The following is a 17,758-nucleotide window of genomic DNA, read 5'->3' on the forward strand; positions in this document are numbered from 1 at the left end:
CTGGCCAGCAAGATCTCCGGATCTGTCCCCCATTGAGCATGTTTGGGACTGGATGAAGCGTCGTCTCACGCGGTCTGCACGTCCAGCACGAACGCTGGTCCAACTGAGGCGCCAGGTGGAAATGGCATGGCAAGCCGTTCCACAGGACTACATCCAGCATCTCTACGATCGTCTCCATGGGAGAATAGCAGCCTGCATTGCTGCGAAAGGTCGATATACACTGTACTAGTGCCGACATTGTGCATGCTCTGTTGCCTGTGTCTATGTGCCTGTGGTTCTGTCAGTGTGATCATGTGATGTATCTGACCCCAGGAATGTGTCAATAAAGTTTCCTCTTCCTGGGACAATGAATTCACGGTGTTCTTATTTCAATTTCCAGGAGTGTATTTTTACGCTGGGTCTTGCCTGGGGAAAACTATGCTATCGAACGAATACATCGATAGGTCGTGTGCAGAACCAAAGTGTTTAGGATCTTTGGTAGTGTTAACTCTGCCGCGTGGAGCGCGGGCAGAGCGGAGTCTGGCTGGAGTAGTGCAGTGGAGCAGGTGTGTTGTGTGACGCTTCCGCGAGTTGCCGCGCTTCCGGGGTTGGGCAGCATGTAATTGCGCTCGACTCGCTATGATAGTTTCTGACACGGTGTCGCGGACGGGAAGCATTAGCTGGGCACATCAAGAGCCTGTTTCGCCTGGTGACCGTGTCGAGAAGAAGGCGCGCCAACATCCAGCTTCTGCAACAGCGACGGCCGACAATGAGTGACTGTCGTCACCTGCTCGACCGGCGACTGCAAACCTTCAATCAACCAACAAGGAAGACTGGTAGCACGTAAAGTTTTAGAACTGTATGGCAGACCTCAGCTTTTCAAACTGTTCCATTTTCGTAACTATAATTACAGCAACTTAGCATGAACATTTGTTGCTCATTGTCCCAATTGCATTACCAAGCAGGGTCCCTTCCTTTTCCGGAATGAACCCGAGTGTCGTTGAAATTCAAACGCCAGCATTAAAGTAATATTATTCCATTTCACTGCTTTAATTTCAAAGTTAAAGTATTCATAGCTGGCTACAATATTTAGATTACACAAGCACAAATTATGAGTGCGAGTTTTGTTACCATATTTTAGCTTACCTGTGACTACAGCTCAGCTTGGTACGTACTAAATTTTACTATTGTTAATTGTTCAGAATCATTAAATTCAAATCAAAAGTTAAATCTCTTACTTCTAAATTGCGTAGATTCAAGTAGCTTTTGAAATGATTGTTGAGGTAGCCCAAGACTAACCTTATTTTATTGAATTTCGTAGTGCTTCAGAAACAAAGCTCACTATTAATTTCAGTCACTAAATTAACTTTCAATTTTCCGGTTTTATTAATTCTTTTGCTAAATTAAGTCAGAGTGTAGCGAAATTTATTACTTCTGACAAACATTCAGTTTTCACACAACACGTGTCAACCTTCAGTTGCCACGCTTTTAGTGCTAATTATAAGTGCATTAATCTTTCATTTTCAGTTATTATAGTAGTTGTCCATAAGGCAAATCTCAAATATCTCATTAACGCCAATTAATTGTTAACGTGACGACCGCACGTTTACTTTCTTTATTAATTTTACCCTTTTCTCAAAATTAATTTCCACCAATTTCATTTGCATTTTTCCTTTCATTAAGATGTAACCCTTTCCTCCCTCTTTACCGACAAATTAACGTCGGTGACGATTGCTTTTCCCAAATTTCCATTAGGTGCATGCGGTTTAATTTTTCACTGTCATTAAGGTCGATAAGTGAGGGGGAGGTTACAAACTGACATTAACATAATTTCAAAACAGCGCCAGAGATCGTAACAAAGCGGCACCATGGCGTGAGCCACATGACGTTTGCTTCACCAGAGGTATTACCAGGAAAGGGAAGATGGAATTTTATTCAGCTGAATGCTTAACCTGCCCTTATAGTGCTTGAAACTGTCCTTATAGTACATGTTCGTTACAGCAATAAATTGTAATATTCCATACTCAGAGTGTAAATATAATTCTTTTAATGCACAATATAATTTTGAACTCACAACGAACGTGTAACTGCGATATTATAAGTTCATAATTTACTGATTCATAGGCACCAGGCAATCATAATAGGCGATTTTTACCTCACCGTTTATGGTCGTCCTATTCACCTCATCATCGACTGTCAACTCACCTGGACTCGCCATCTCCTTACAATCCAACACAAAGCCCACAATAGACTCTCCCTCCTGAAACTCCTGTCCAGCTGGACTTGGGGAATGCATCCTTGCACCATCCTTCACATCTACAAATCCTTGATCCACCCCATCCTTTTTTATGCTAGCGTTCCCCGGATTTCCGCTCCTTCCAGATTCTATAAAGCCCTCAAAGTCTGTCAACACCATGCACTCTGCCTCGCCTTCCATATCCACCTCCCGTTCCCCACACAGATACTCTAAGAACTCAACCTATTCCTAAATCTTCTCCTTTTCCTCAACCACATCTGCACCCTGTACATTACCTGCAGGCTCGATCCCCCCTACCCCCTAGTCCTAGTGTCTCCTATCCTCTCTACCCCCAGCCTACTGCCGCGCCTTGACCACTCCATTCCGCCCTCTCTCAATCTCCACACTCTCCACTGCCTTTCCCAACACAACTGCCAACACCTACCCTTCCCAAATAATGAGCTTTGCCCTGATATCTACCCCTCCTACCAATACTAACCCTACCATCCCGCCTCACAATCCTCAGAGCTCCCTCTCCCCTCCTCTTTCCTTTGGCTGAGCGGTTTTTTCCTCCCTTCTACACCCCCTCTCTTTCCAGTGCACCCCGTCTGTGTCTCTACACTCTCTGCTGACTTGCCTTTCCTCTCCATCTCCCACCCCGCCGTCTCCTGCTCCTTGGTCCCCCCCCCCCCCCTCTGACCCTCCTTTACTTTTCGTTCCACCCTCTCTAGCCCCCCTCCCCCACTGCACCTTCCTCTCTCGTCTTTTTCCCTCCTCTCAGGTCTATTCTCGCTCAGCAAGTCCCTCCTGGAAGCTTTTATTCTTTGTCATTTGTGCTCCATCTTTTACAGTTGTTTTAATGTGTCTTCATTCTGGAGTGTTATAATACTGTTGCCAACTTTTGTCTTGTGTGTGTGGCTTCAGTGCATTATATGTGCTCCACGAATCGCCAGCTGTGATTTTTAACTTTATGTCGATTTCTTTTAACTGTCCTGCAATGAATGTATCCATGTCAGTGTATCTTTTAACCTCCTTTTTCTCCACCTATTATGTTCTTATGCCCCCGTTTTTATCGCCTTCTATATGTATAGTTGCCTCCTTTTTAACTGTAATGTCACTTGACTGAAGAGTGGCAGATTGTGCTGCTGTCAGCCCTCCCATACCAATATGTGGCAGGGGAATGAAATCACAATAAAGAAAAAAAATTCATGGGCACTTACATAAAAGATGTCAGCCCTGTGCAACAACCTGCACGACCCATGTGAAATGGCGGGACAGTCACAAGACTCAGAAACTGAAAGTTCTTGAGCCAGAACCGCTCAATCATATTGTCTACACATTCCTAAAATACGATAGTCCCCACAGCTGTTCAGTAGAGGGAGCACAAAAGGTGGGGAGGGGGGGGGGGCAGGAGTGGGTGGCAAGAGGAGGGGCAAGTGACAGAGTGTGAGTGTTGTGGGGGTTGGATGGGGGGGGGAGGTTTTGAAGTGGCTGACGGATGGAATAGACTTGAGGATGTGCATGGGGCTAGGTAGTAGGGATAGTCACAGTATGGTACATATGTGAGTTACATTCTATACCTGACCATATACAGGGTGTACCACTCAAATCTCCCTGATTTCAAAGGCCCAGGAAAGAAACCACAGTAGATACGGCAATGAAAACTGCTTCACACTGTAAAGCATCTCAAAGAATTTATTTATTTATCATCAATACACCTCTACATGTGAACCATTTGTAGCACGAAAAATATTGAGTCTATATTCAATTTCTTGCCAAGTTCTTCGTGACATTTCCTCTGTTATTGTTGCAATTACATTAGTGGTACGATGTTGCAACGTATGAATATCGTTCACTTTGGTCGCATACATGCGGTCCTTCACGAATCTTCACATGAAGAAATCAAGCAGCGTTATGTCGGTTGAACGTGGTGGCCAATCAATGGGTCCTCTGTGTCCGATCCAACGATTGGGAAATTTCGTATCCAGGAACTTGCGAACAGACATTGACCAATGCGGTGGAGCTCCATCTTGTTGAAAAACGATGTTGGGTTGCAAGTCTTGAATCTGATGCTACACAAACTGCTCCAACATGTCCAGATACACTGACCCATTCACTGTCTGTTTTGCAAAGAAGAACAGTCAAACAATCCTGTCATGCATTAGCCCGCACAAGACGTTTAGTTTAGGGCTATCATGAACATGTTCATTGAGAATGTGCGGATTCTGCGAATCCCAAATCCGAACGTTATGCCTATTAACCCTTCTTGATAGATGAAAGGTTGCCTCATCTGAGAATAAACATCTTTCCAGGAATCTGGCATCCATATCAATACGCTGCAGCATATCAGCAGCAAATTGTTGTACGCCTGGTTTGCCGTTCGGAGTCGGATGTTGCAGAATTTACACTTTGTAAGCACACATACGAAGACACTGGTGAACTACACGATGCAATGTTGCCTAGATGCTTGACGAACTGATTTATATGGGCTTCTGAGAAACGTTTGTCTGATGTCCTTCACTGTCTCTTCTCAAACTTCGTAACATGCACCACCAGAATGTTTCAGAACCCTTCCTGTTGCCAGAAACTTCCTTTTTCACATCAGGTGGATCACATTCATACACACTACGATAATTTCTTTGCCCAGTAATCGGAGATTTTGTTTCTGCAAACCACACTACTGCTTGCGTTCGCTGCTGTGGAGTCGCCATTTTCACTTCATGCTACCATACTGCACTCTGGCGACGATACTTGGCACTTATAATGCGGGAATATAAATTCTTTGAGATGTTCTACAATGTGGTGCATTTTTCATTGTATCTACTGTGGTTTTTCTCTCCTGGGTCCTTGACATCAGGGACGTTTGAGTGGGACACCCTGTACTTCAGTATCATATAAAAGTCCATTTAATTCATATTGATGTACTCCCACTAGTTATAACATATGGAGATCTGAACCAACCATAATAGGTTCTTTATACACTTCCAAGACGATACATTAGTGCACTATGTTATGCAGCTAAACCATACACTGCAATATTACATGAAAATTATTAATTACATATTAATGTATTCTTACTACTTAACGTATGTCAAAATCTGAACCAAACATAATGGGTTCTATACAATTGTGTGTGGCTTCAGTGCATTATATGTGCTCCACGAATCGCCAGCTGTGATTTTTAACTTTATGTCGATTTCTTTTAACTGTCCTGCAATGAATGTATCCATGTCAGTGTATCTTTTAACCTCCTTTTTCTCCACCTATTATGTTCTTATGCTCAGGCGTATCGGGACGTCATTTTGCACCAGTTTGTCCGCCTTTTCAGAGGTGCAGTGGGTCTCACCTTCCTCCTGATGGATGATAACGCACGACCCTACCGAGATGCCATCGTGGAGGTGTACCATGAAACAGAAGATATCAGGCGAATGGAGTGGCCTGCCTGTTCTCCAGACCTAAACCCCATCGAGCACGTCTGGGATGCTCGGCTAAAATACAATTACAGTTCAGTGGTGTCACCATCAGGCAATATGACCCTGAAATTACAAAGTAAGTGGTGTATTCATGTTGTTCATTTTAACTGAATACATTGAAATATCTCGAAAACTACACATCGAATCAAAAAAAAAGTTATGATTTCAATTTGTTTGTCTCGGAGGCGGATATCCACAGATACCACACTCGACCCACCATACCACCCTGTGAGTGGGTGGCATGGCGCAACTTTGAAATCTTCATTGGGAAACCCCGTTTTCATTGAAGATTACGATTCTACGGCAAAATCAACATAGTTTCTTCTGAAACATTTACTTCGTTTCCCTGCAATTGGCGTTGTAATTAGAGGAATGATAATGGGTACACAATCGTAATTTAAGACATGCAACTCTTTGGCCTTTGAATATCCAATAACATGTGGGACCCCAACTCCATGCTGCGAGGATAGGAAGGCCAGTATTTCGTAACTTCTAATGGTAAACCCCATTCGCAACATTGTATTCCTCCAACACATCGAACAGGGGACTACTCGACACGCCTAGCCGGCCGCAGTGGTCTAGCGGTTCTAGGCGCTCAGCCCGGAACCACGGGACTGCTACGGTCGCAGGTTCGAATCCTGCCTCGGGCATGGATGTGTGTGATGTCCTTAGGTTAGTTAGGTTTAATTAGTTCTAAGTTCTAGGCGACTAATGACCTCAGAAGTTAAGTCACATAGTGCTCAGAGCCATTTGAAATCGATATGCCATTGAGGCCGTGGCTCGAATACTACTCTGTTTTTACAATTAGAGTAAGTGTTTAAACGTAGTACCGGCAACTACAATACACTCAGTGATCCGCTTTTCAAATGACCGTACACAGGACAGAAGCATATTTGAGGGCATGCCAGCACAGGCGTTTCTCTTGCGCTCGACCTGCTCTTCACGGACTGCTGTCACTTACTGTTACAGCTTATTTTAGGGTAAAATCTATCTTTTATATATCTCCACAGAAAGAAACCAGCGACGTCAAACCCGGCGACCCGGCGACCTACCAGACCAATTAATAGGGTCACCTCTGTCGATCCACCGACCATTGTAAACACGGTCTAATACCTCTCGTGCTACAGTTGTGTAACGTGCTGCGCAACTGTCATGCTGAAACCACATACGTTGCTGAGCGTCCAGGGCAACATCCTGCACTAGTACCGGTAGTTCCTGTTCCAGGAACGTTTAATATTTACGTCCATTCAACTTCCTCGTCGATATAATACAGGCCAATGAGTTTGTTCCCCATGATGCCACACTGTACGTTAATCGACCAAGGATGCTGATGATAAAATTGCCGTAACTAGTAGGAACTGTCTACATTCAAGTAACGCATGTTATGCCGGTTAACGCTACCATGATTTGTGAATGTAGACTCACTGGAAACAGTAATCGGCAAAAAATATGGGAGTCGTCTGCGTTTGTTGATGTGCCCTTTCCAAAACACTAACCAGTTATGGAAATAGGCACCAAGAAGTTCTTCATACAATGGCACGTGGTATGGACGCTACTTACAACGATGCAATATTGTGACAATGCTACCTACAGGAATTCCGGCATCGCGGTGTAATTTCCGTGGGTTGTGGTGTGCTGCTGCTGGTAAAAGTATTTCATTAGCTTTTCCTGTAACACGTTTGCCTCGTTTCCTTCTGCAGGTCTGCACGCTGCCATCAGACAAAGGCGTTCACAACCTTGTAAAAGAACGAACAAGAGTGAGCTTTCTCTGGAAAACGCTGGGCATACAAGGCAACAGCAACCTCAACATTTTTTCTACATTCTCCGTAAATCAGGATCATTTCAGTTTTTTCTTCTGTGGTCGCAACATTCATGGTCTATTTGCACGCCTGTCTCTCAAATGATAGGTAGGCGCGCAGGCAATAAACACTGCACAAGGATTGTAATGCTTAGAGCCGGTATCTGTTCTACGTCTCTACGATACGTGAGTTCCACTTGCAGTGTACTGCCTGTTATGATACGTCGTAGTTCGCTACATGGCCACGGTGGCGCGTCGAGTATGTCAGAGGAATCCAATGTTGCGAATGGGGTTTCCAATTAGGAGTTGCGAAATTGTGGCCTGCCCTACCCTCGCAGCATGGATGTGGGGTCCCAAGTGCCATTGGATATTCAATGGCCATTGAGCAGCGTGTCGTAAATTACGAATGTATACCATTTCTATTCCTCCGATTACAACGCTATCTGTGGCGAACGAAGAAAATTCTTCAGAAAAGAAGTATGTAGATTTTTCCATACAATCGCAGTCTGCAGTACGAAACAGGGGTTCCCAATGAGGATTCCAAAGTTGCCTCCTGCCACTCACGCATAGGGTGTTGTAGCAGACAGAGTTTGGTATCGTTGGATGTCCCCCTGCGAGACAAAAAAATTGGAATTATAACTTCTATTGATCCGATGTGTAGTTTTCGAGATACTTCAATGTCCTCAGTTAAAATGAACATGCTGTATGATACAGCTGCCTAAGAAAGAACATTGGGGTTTTGGGAGTGGGGAGGATTAATGTGCGGAGGGTAATAGTGCACGGCTATACTACCTATCCACTTGAGCATACCTTACAATATTACATATCAGTCATTCACTTTCATATTGATTTGATCTTGATACTTTAATCAAGAGGACATCTGAAGTATGCACAATTTGTTCCGTAAACAAGGTGACACATTGGTTAACTACACTGTGCACACAATCAGGAATTTTAGTATTACATACAAAATACTGGAAATAACCATCATTATCCAACGTTACACTGATGATGTCTCAATAATGCTGATGTATGGAAATCTGAGGCATATACAGTTTGTTTTTGGAATTCCATGTGAATACATTTGTGGGGTCCTGCCCACTAGTCGCTTATAGGGTAGCTAAAGGATGCTGCGTTCTCGGAATGCTGTACAACAATTCAAGCATATCACATTAATAGTTTTTATTACAATAAAGGAGATAGACAATACTTGACTTGGAATTTACAATGGTACTGCAAGCGACGGGCGACATGCAAACGATCAAAGTCCTTTTCTGTATACAAAGTCCATGTAAGCAAGCGGTATGGATCACACCTCACTTATATCGTAGTGCTCTCCTAGTACTGCTGGAATACTGTGCTAACACTGTGCGGCCGTCGCTGGCAGGAGCGGCGCTTATATTCTCTTCTGCTAGGGGGCGCTCCTGTCGTGGTGCGGTCCTTGTCAGCGGGATATTGGGCGACGTCGTCTCACCGCCTTCTTTGCTCTTAGCCTTCTTTGCTCTTACGATCTTCGTCTTCGTGCTGACGCTTGTCGATACGCAGGAACAATATTCTTTTTTTTTTTTTTTTTAAAAAAAAAAAGGTGAATAAGAAAGGCATTAAAATATTGGTGGATAAATTAAAAATTAATAAAAATATCAGCACATCCCATGCATTATGGGAATGGTAGATTGATGCTAACTTTAGATTGGGGGAAGGGGGGAGGGCAAGGAAGGGTGTCACAATGGATAACTGTGCAGCGCACTTAGCTACATATAATGGCATCCACACTTACGCCTATTTATTATGTCACATATTACTGTAAACCCATTGTAGTAACATACACTCATGCTCATAAATTAAGGGTAATTGCAGAATGTGGTGCCACACAACGTGGCACTACACAAAACTGGCGCTAATAGCACAGGCACATAGGGAACACACACGACACAGATCTGTGAGTCCACGGTATTGGTGATAAGTTGAGAAAACCGTCCCGAAACACATATGCTACAAAACGCCACTGTTTCCTGCGCATGTACCCCGACATCAAATGGGATATGACCACCATGCACACGTACACAGGCCGCACAACCGGTTGGCATAATCTGGATCAGGTGGTCGAGCAGCTGCTGGGGTATAACCTCCCATTCTTGCACCAGTGCCTGTCGGAGCTCCTGAAGTGTCCTAGGGGTTTGAAGACGTGCAGCGATACGTCGACCGAGAGCATCCCAGACGTGCTCGATGGGGTTTAGGTCTGGAGAACAGGCAGGCCACTCCATTCGCCTGATATCTTCTGTTTCATGGTACACCTCCACGATGGCATCTCGGTAGGGTCGTGCGTTATCATCCATCAGAAGGAAGGTGAGTCCCACTGCACCTCTGAAAAGGCGGACAAACTGGTGCAAAATGACGTCCCGATACGCCTGACCTGTTACAGTTCCTCTGTCAAAGACTTGCAGGGGTGTACGTGCACCAATCATAATCCCACCCCACGCCATCAAACCACGACCTCCATACAGGTCCCTTTCAAGGACATTAAGGGTTTGGTATCTGGTTCCTGGTTCACGCCAGATGAAAACCCGGCGAGAATCACTGTTCAGACTATACCAGGACTCGTCCGTGAATATAACCTGGAACTACTGTTCCAATGACCATGTACTGTGTTCTTGACACCAGGCTTTACGGGCTCTCCTGTGACCAGGGGTCAGTGGAATGCACGTTGCAGGTCTCCGGCTGAATAAGCGAGTAAACCGTCTGTTCAGTCGTCTGTAGACTGTGTGTCTGGAGACAACTGTTCCAGTGGCTGCGGTAAGGTCCCGAGCAAGGCTACCTGCAGTACTCCATGGCTGTCTGCGGGTACTGATGGTGAGATATCGGTCTTCTTTTGGTGTTGTACACTGTGGACGTCCCGTACTGTAGCTCCTGGAAACGTTTCCTGTCTGCTGGAATCGTTGCCATAATCTTGAGATCACACTTTGTGGCACGCGGAGGGAACGTGCTACAACCTGTTGTGCTTGACCAGCCTCCAGTTGCCCTGGTATTCTACCCCTCATAACGTCATCAATATGTGTTCTTTGAGCTTTTTTCAACACACAGTTAGCATTAGCACGTCTGAAAACGTCTGCACACTTACTCGCTGCACCGTACTCTGACATGCTCCAACACACCTCTGCATGTGGACTGCTGCCAGCGCCACCGTGCGACGACCGCAGGTCAAATGCACCGCATGATCATACCCCGAGGTGATTTAAACCTGAAAACCGCCCACCAGAGCGTTGTTTCACCATGTATCAGCATTATTCTTAGTTTATGAGCATGAATGTAGGTACAAAGTAGTACACTGTAGTGTATTATGTAGAAAGGCAGGTGTTATACACACTCATAAAAAATCATACTATTTTAAGTATTACAGGGTGATTCAAAAAGAATACCACAACTTTAAAAATGTGTATTTAATGAAAGAAACATAATATAACCTTCTGTTATACATCATTACAAAGAGTATTTAAAAAGGTTTTTTTTCGCTCAAAAACAAGTTCAGATATGTTCAATATGGCCCCCTCCAGACACACGAGCAATATCAACCCGATACTCCAACTCGTTCCACACTCTCTGTAGCATATCAGGCGTAACAGTTTGGATAGCTGCTGTTATTTCTCGTTTCAAATCATCAATGGTGGCTGGGAGAGGTGGCCGAAACACCATATCCTTAACATACCCCCATAAGAAAAAATCGCTGGGGGTAAGATCAGGGCTTCTTGGAGGCCAGTGATGACGTGCTCTGTCACGGGCTGCCTGGCGGCCGATCCATCGCCTCAGGTAGTTGACGTTCAGGTAGTTACGGCCAGATAAGTGCCAATGTGGTGGCGCTCCATCCTGCTGAAATATGAATTGTTGTGCTTCTTGTTCGAGCTGAGGGAACAGCCAACTCTCTAACATCTCCAGATACTGTAGTCCAGTTACAGTAGCACCTTCGAAGAAAAAGGGACCAAAAACTTTATTGGCTGAAATGGCGAACAAATGTACAACTAAATGAAACTTTATAGCTCCCTTAATTCGCCGATTGATAGTGCTTAGCTCTGCCTTTTGTCGTTGCAGAGTTCTAAATTCCTAAAGTTGTGGTATTCTTTTTGAATCACCCTGTATATTAATTGAAAATATAATACAGATGTGGTCTTGTTGGTACCTGAAGCATACATAAACTGAAATCATTTTGAATTCTTAAAATTAACTATAAATGCACTCACTTTCAGTAGGAAAGTAAGAGAAATAACTGACAGATTCGGGGTTCATAAGGAATTTAACAACACTGTTAAAAGGTCCTATAGGTCATATGTTAGCATTATGGTGACAGGTTCGTATTAACTTCTCGTAAATGGTAACGCTATATTCCAGCGTATAGTAACAAGTTCAGTGGGGCTACTATTTAGATAGTTGGGTCTTAAACTACAGTATGATGTTCCATTGGGTTCATGTCGGGACTGTGGGAAAGTCAGTGCATTTCAATAATAATATTGTCCACAAATTGTTTCACAAATGCTGCTTTATACCAGAGAGCATTGCCACGCTGATGCAATGGACGACGCCTCCGAACTGTTGCGCTACTATACACAGCACACAATGCTTAAAAATATCGTTTGACATTTAGAGTCTTCTTACGCCCAATAAAGGGACCGCACCCTAACTACGAAAAACACGCCCATACGGTAACTCTTCTGTACTTCACTGTTGACACAACGCATTTTCGCAGGTTCGGTCTTCAAGCATTCGCCAAAGCCAAACCCTTCCATCGCATTGCCGTAGGGTACAACGTAATTCATCAATCTAATTCATTCGTTTCCACTCACCTATTGGCCAGTGGCTTCGCGCTTTACACCACCTGAAGCGTCGCTTAGCATTGGCTACAGAAACGCGTGGCTTATGAGGAGCTGCACCCCATTTCTTTTAACTCGCCACGCACAGCCAGTGTGCTAGTTGAACTGCTGGTAGAACTTTGGAGCTCGCGGGGGACACCATCCTCTGATTTCACGCAACTTTCTACAACCACCCTCCGAATTACTGGACGGTCCCTGCCCGTCAGCAGTCTGTCTGGTCTTAGTGTAGCTGTGGTTGTTCCTAAAAGTTCTCACTCCACAGTCATATCATCAAAAGACGTCTTGGGCACCTTTAGAAGGGTTGAAGTGTCCCCGGTGGATTTCTTAGTCAGCTGACAAGCAATGACTAGTCCACGTTCGAAGTCAGTGACCCACCCAATGTACAGTTACTGCTTGTCTAGTGTCAACACAACACTCCCGCGAGCGTTTACACTGACCTAGTGGTCAATTCCCCATCATATAGAGGGTGTCCCGTTTTTCTTCCTTTCTTTTTTCAGGTAGTGTATGTGGGACGAACCGGAGTGCCGGGACACCTACCATATTAGTTCATCCCAAAATCGCCTGCTGGTATTGTAACGCTACAATAATCGCCGCACATGCGCTGTTTTACCCCTCAGCTAAGTATTAGCTTAAAACGTGGTGCTAAAATGGTACACTAAAACTGTTTGCTGAGTGATGGTATAAGGATTGCAAGTCACAGAAAATCCTGTTATTAATTGTTTTTGAGATACTTGTTACATATTGTCGACGACTAGGAGGTACCGAACAGGGACAGTGATAGCTGGACGGAGGATGTGTGAGCGGTGTATGGTGACAGAACAATAGGCCGGGCGGAAGTAATATTTTGAGTTGATATTCATATCGAATGAACTTCGTCAAAGGATAGATATTAAAAAGCGCAGTCGTGTAACTAGGGCCTCCCGTCGGGTAGACCGTTCGCCGGGTGCAAGTCTTTCGATTTGACGCCACTTCGGCGACTTGCGCGTCGATGAGGATGAAGTGGTGATGATTAAGACAACACAACACCCAGTCCCTGAGCGGAGAAAATCTCCGACACAGCCGGGAATCGAGCCCGTGCTCTTAGGATTGACATTCTGTCGCTCTGACCACTCAGCTACCGGGGGCGGACAAAAGGGCAGTTATTGCACTATTTTTTTTTCGTGAGGAATATAAGCAACGCAATGAGTCCAGAGATACGACTTTCATTTGGCTGCGAGATCTGAGTGACTGCGAGATTATTATTTTGCATCAGATACAGTGCAGTGTACATTTTATTTTCATTTAATGTCCGGTACTTGCCTTGCAGGCAGAACTGTTTATTCCTTGGATAGAAGGGGACTGCTCTTTGTAATTGTTTCGGGCACGGAACGGCGTAACGTTTACTGTCGTATGAAAGATGGCTAGGAAAGGCAATCGGATTGCAATTTTAGGGCGCCAGTAGGACTTTATGCACTGAATAAGTTTCGATAAACGGGGATTTTTATGTTAAGCCCCTTTTACGGTCGGTTCACAGAAGCGAACTTAGAAAAGCTGATATTAAGAGACTAGCGTTCGTGATCTGAAGGTTGGCTGGTTGATTTGGGGGAGGCGACCAAACAGCGAGGTCATCGGTCCCATCGGATTACGGAAGGATGGGGAAGGAAGTCGGCCGTGCTCTTTCAAAGGTGCCACTCCGGCATTTGGCTGAAACGATTTAGGGAAATGAAGGAAAACCTAAATCAGGAAGGCCGGACGCAGGTTTGAAACGTCGTCCTCCCGAATCCGAGTCTAGTGTGAAGGTTGGATATATAGCAGATAACACGTTCGGTACCCACGCCCCACCAGGCGTGGTAGCTTGGGCAAAGGCAGGTGGCTTACACCACGCATAGTGTGTTCTGACTATCGACGCCGTCTAGTCTATGTTTTGCTTACTGTGCTGGTCGGATTCGCCCCAGTCCATGCCGGACATTGTGCAGTGAACATCGGTTGCGATTTAGCTGTCAGTTTATCTTTCCACCATTCCGTGGTGAAACTTTTGCAGATAAGTGCATTTGTTTTCGATTTATCGTTCTTTACATATAAAATAATTATTTTCATCGCAATTACACACAAATTTCACTTTTATAGACAGGACTGAACGTAAGTGGAAATTATTTTCTGTTGAAGGTAAATTTGAAATAAGTCTAAATTAAAATTTGTTTTGAGACTGCCTATAAAAACCAAATTTCTGTGTAGTTACGATGAAGATAATTATTTTATACATAAAGAGAGATAAATTGAAAAAATGCACTTATCTGCACAAGTTTCACCACAGAATGGTAGAGAGAGAAGCCAACAGCTAAATCGCAACCGACGTCCACTGCACAGTGCTGGACACGGACTGAGGCAAATCCGACCCGGAGGGTAAGCGAAACAAGACTAGACGGCGCCGATAGTCAGTACACGCTAGGCGTTGCGTCGGCCACCTGCCGTTTCCCGGGCTACCATGCCTAGCGAGGCGCGGCCACCGAACGTGATAAACCCAGTCTTTCAGCATAAATACGAGAACCGCCGCACTGACGACCTTATTTAGTTGTTGCTTTCAGTCTCTGTTCACATTTGCAAAGAGTCGAATCGAAGTGTACTTTCAGTGTCTCCAGCCTTCCTGCTCAGACGGCGCATGTAGTACACCTACATCTACATCATACTCTGCAATCCACCTGACGGTGTGTGGCGGATGTAATGTATTGCGAATTCATAGAAGAAGGATCCTTAATCTTATGATTATATGATAGCGGAACAAACACTGGTAGCAGTTACTTCTGTAAAATATCTGGGAGTATGCGTGCGGAACGATTTGAAGTGGAATGATCATATAAAATTAATTGTTGGTAAGGCGGGTACCAGGTTGAGATTCATTGGGAGAGTCCTTAGAAAATGTAGTCCATCAACAAAGGAGGTGGCTTACAAAACACTCGTTCGACCCATACTTGAGTATTGCTCATCAGTGTGGGATCCGTACCAGATCGGGTTGTCGGAGGAGATAGAGAAGATCCAAAGAAGAGCGGCGCGTTTCGTCACAGGGTTATTTAGTAACCGTGATAGCGTTACGGAGATGTTTAGCAAACTCAAGTGGCAGACTTTGCAAGAGCGGCGCTCTGCATCGCGGTGTAGCTTGCTCGCCAGGTTTCAAGAGGGTGCGTTTCTGGATGAGCTATCGAATGTATTGCTTCCCCCTACTTATACCTCCCGAGGAGATCACGCATGTAAAATTAGAGAGATTCGAGGGCGCACGGAGGCTTTCACACAGTCGTTCTTCCCGCGACCCATACGCGACTGGAACAGAAAAGAGAGGGAAACAGTGGCACGTAAAGTGCCCTCCGCCACACACCGTTGGGTGGCTTGCGGAGTATAAATGTAGATGTAGATGTAGATGTACTTCTAGTACCACTAACTGATCCCACCCTAACTGTCCTATTGCAGTCGCGAATGGCGCGTGGCAAGAACGATTGTCGGTAGGCCACTGTATTAGCTCTAGTTTCTCGAATTTTCTCGTTGTAGTCTTTTCGCGATATATATGTGGAAGGAAGTAATATGTTGTACCACTGTTCTCGGAAAGCGTTCTGTCTAAATCTCGAAAGTAAACAACTCCGAGATGCACAAGGGTTCTCTTGTAACGTCTGCCACTGGAGTTTGTTGAGAATTTCTGTAACGCTCTCTCGTCGGCTTAACGGACCCGTAATGAAACGTACCGCTCTTCGTTGGACCATCTCTTGTCTCTTCTATCGGTCCTGTCTGGTAAAAATAGCCGGCCGGAGTGGCCGAGCGGTTCTAGGTGCTACAGTCTGGAACCGCGCGCCCGCTACGGTCGCAGGTTCCAATCCTGCCTGGGGCATGGATGTGTGTGATGTCCTTAGGTTAGGGGGACTGATGACCTTAGAAGTTAAGTCCCATAGTGCTCAGAGCCATTTGAACCAAAAATACTATATTTATGAGCAGTACTGAAAACTCGGTCGAACAAGCGCCTTATAAGCCGTTTCCTTCGTGAATGAATTACAGTTTCTTAAGGTTCTTCCTATGCATCTCAATCTCGCATCTACTTTTCCTACTAAATGTTTTATCTGGTCATTCTACTTAAGGTCGCTCTGAATAGTTATTCCAAGATATTTTACGGTATGTTCTGACATTCTGTTTCCAGCAGTTTTTCATTAATAGTGTAGTTGTACAGTAGTGGCACTCTTTTCCTATGTGCGTTCGATATGTTACATTTATTTACGTTCAGGACCAACTCCTAGAGCCTGTGCTCCAATCATCAATCCTGCAGGTCATTCTGCAAATCGGTACTGTCCTCTGGCGTCGCTACTTTCCTATCTGTGAACAGTGGTCAAGAGCTTCCGACGCTTTCTATAAGATCGTTTATATACATTGTAAACGCTTAACTGTCCTATCACTCTTTGTTGGGGTACTCCGAAAATGGCCTTTACATCTGTCGATTTTGTTCCGTTACGGACGACATATTGAGTTGTTTTAAGAAAAAAATACTTCTCGGACTGTATTGTAACACACACACACACACACAGAGAGAGAGAGAGAGAGAGAGAGAGAGAGAGAGATTATTAGCATCTACATATCGCTAAAAAAGCATGCAGCATCCGCTGCGCAGTTTGTCTCTGATGTCTGAGACACTTCGAAAGCCGTCAGTGGGACAATGTACGATTAAAATTGACAAAAGGACGCCAACTACTTGCTTTCTCTGCCTCTCCTCTAATAGAAATTAGCGTAATCATATCAGCACTTCGCATTCAACGGCGGTCCTAACAATGTAACATTGTTTAGAGTAAGCCATATGTGCCGAACAACATGTAGCAGGCTGTGTTGACTCGTGTTATTAATCCTCTTTATCTCCCGCGTTTATTCGAGGTATGAGACGTAGTCAGCGGCATGAAAATTGCCTTTTCCTACTGCTTTATCGCCTCAAACACAGTACCATTCTGCAGTAAGATAGAGTCTATAGCCACCGCCACGTAGTTTCATTATCCCTGGTGGACGCCGGTGACGTCACAGCGTGGAATTCCACATTCTGCTACGCAGCGGAGTCTGAAATAAAGAATCTGACATGTCAGATTTTTGCGTCGTGGAGAGGAACGTGGCCGATACGATACGAAAGCGTTTTACGTCGCAAGCACAACACAGGAGCCGCCAGGTTGTATGGCGTTAAACATTGACTTGGTGGACTTTCTGTGTGATTGAGTACGTGGTATGGATGTAAGTTGTCTCAGAGCATCAACAAATTGAGGCTCCAGAATGAGATTTTCACTCTGCAGTGGAGTGTGCGCTGATATGATACTTCCTGGCAGATTAAAACTGTGTGCCGGACCGAGACTCGAACTCGGGACCTCTGCCTTTCGCGGGCAAGTGCTCTACCGACTGAGCTACCCAAGCACGACTCACGCCC

Source organism: Schistocerca serialis, chromosome 1 (assembly GCF_023864345.2).
Source record: "Schistocerca serialis cubense isolate TAMUIC-IGC-003099 chromosome 1, iqSchSeri2.2, whole genome shotgun sequence".
Classification (NCBI taxonomy): Eukaryota; Metazoa; Arthropoda; class Insecta; order Orthoptera; family Acrididae; genus Schistocerca; species Schistocerca serialis.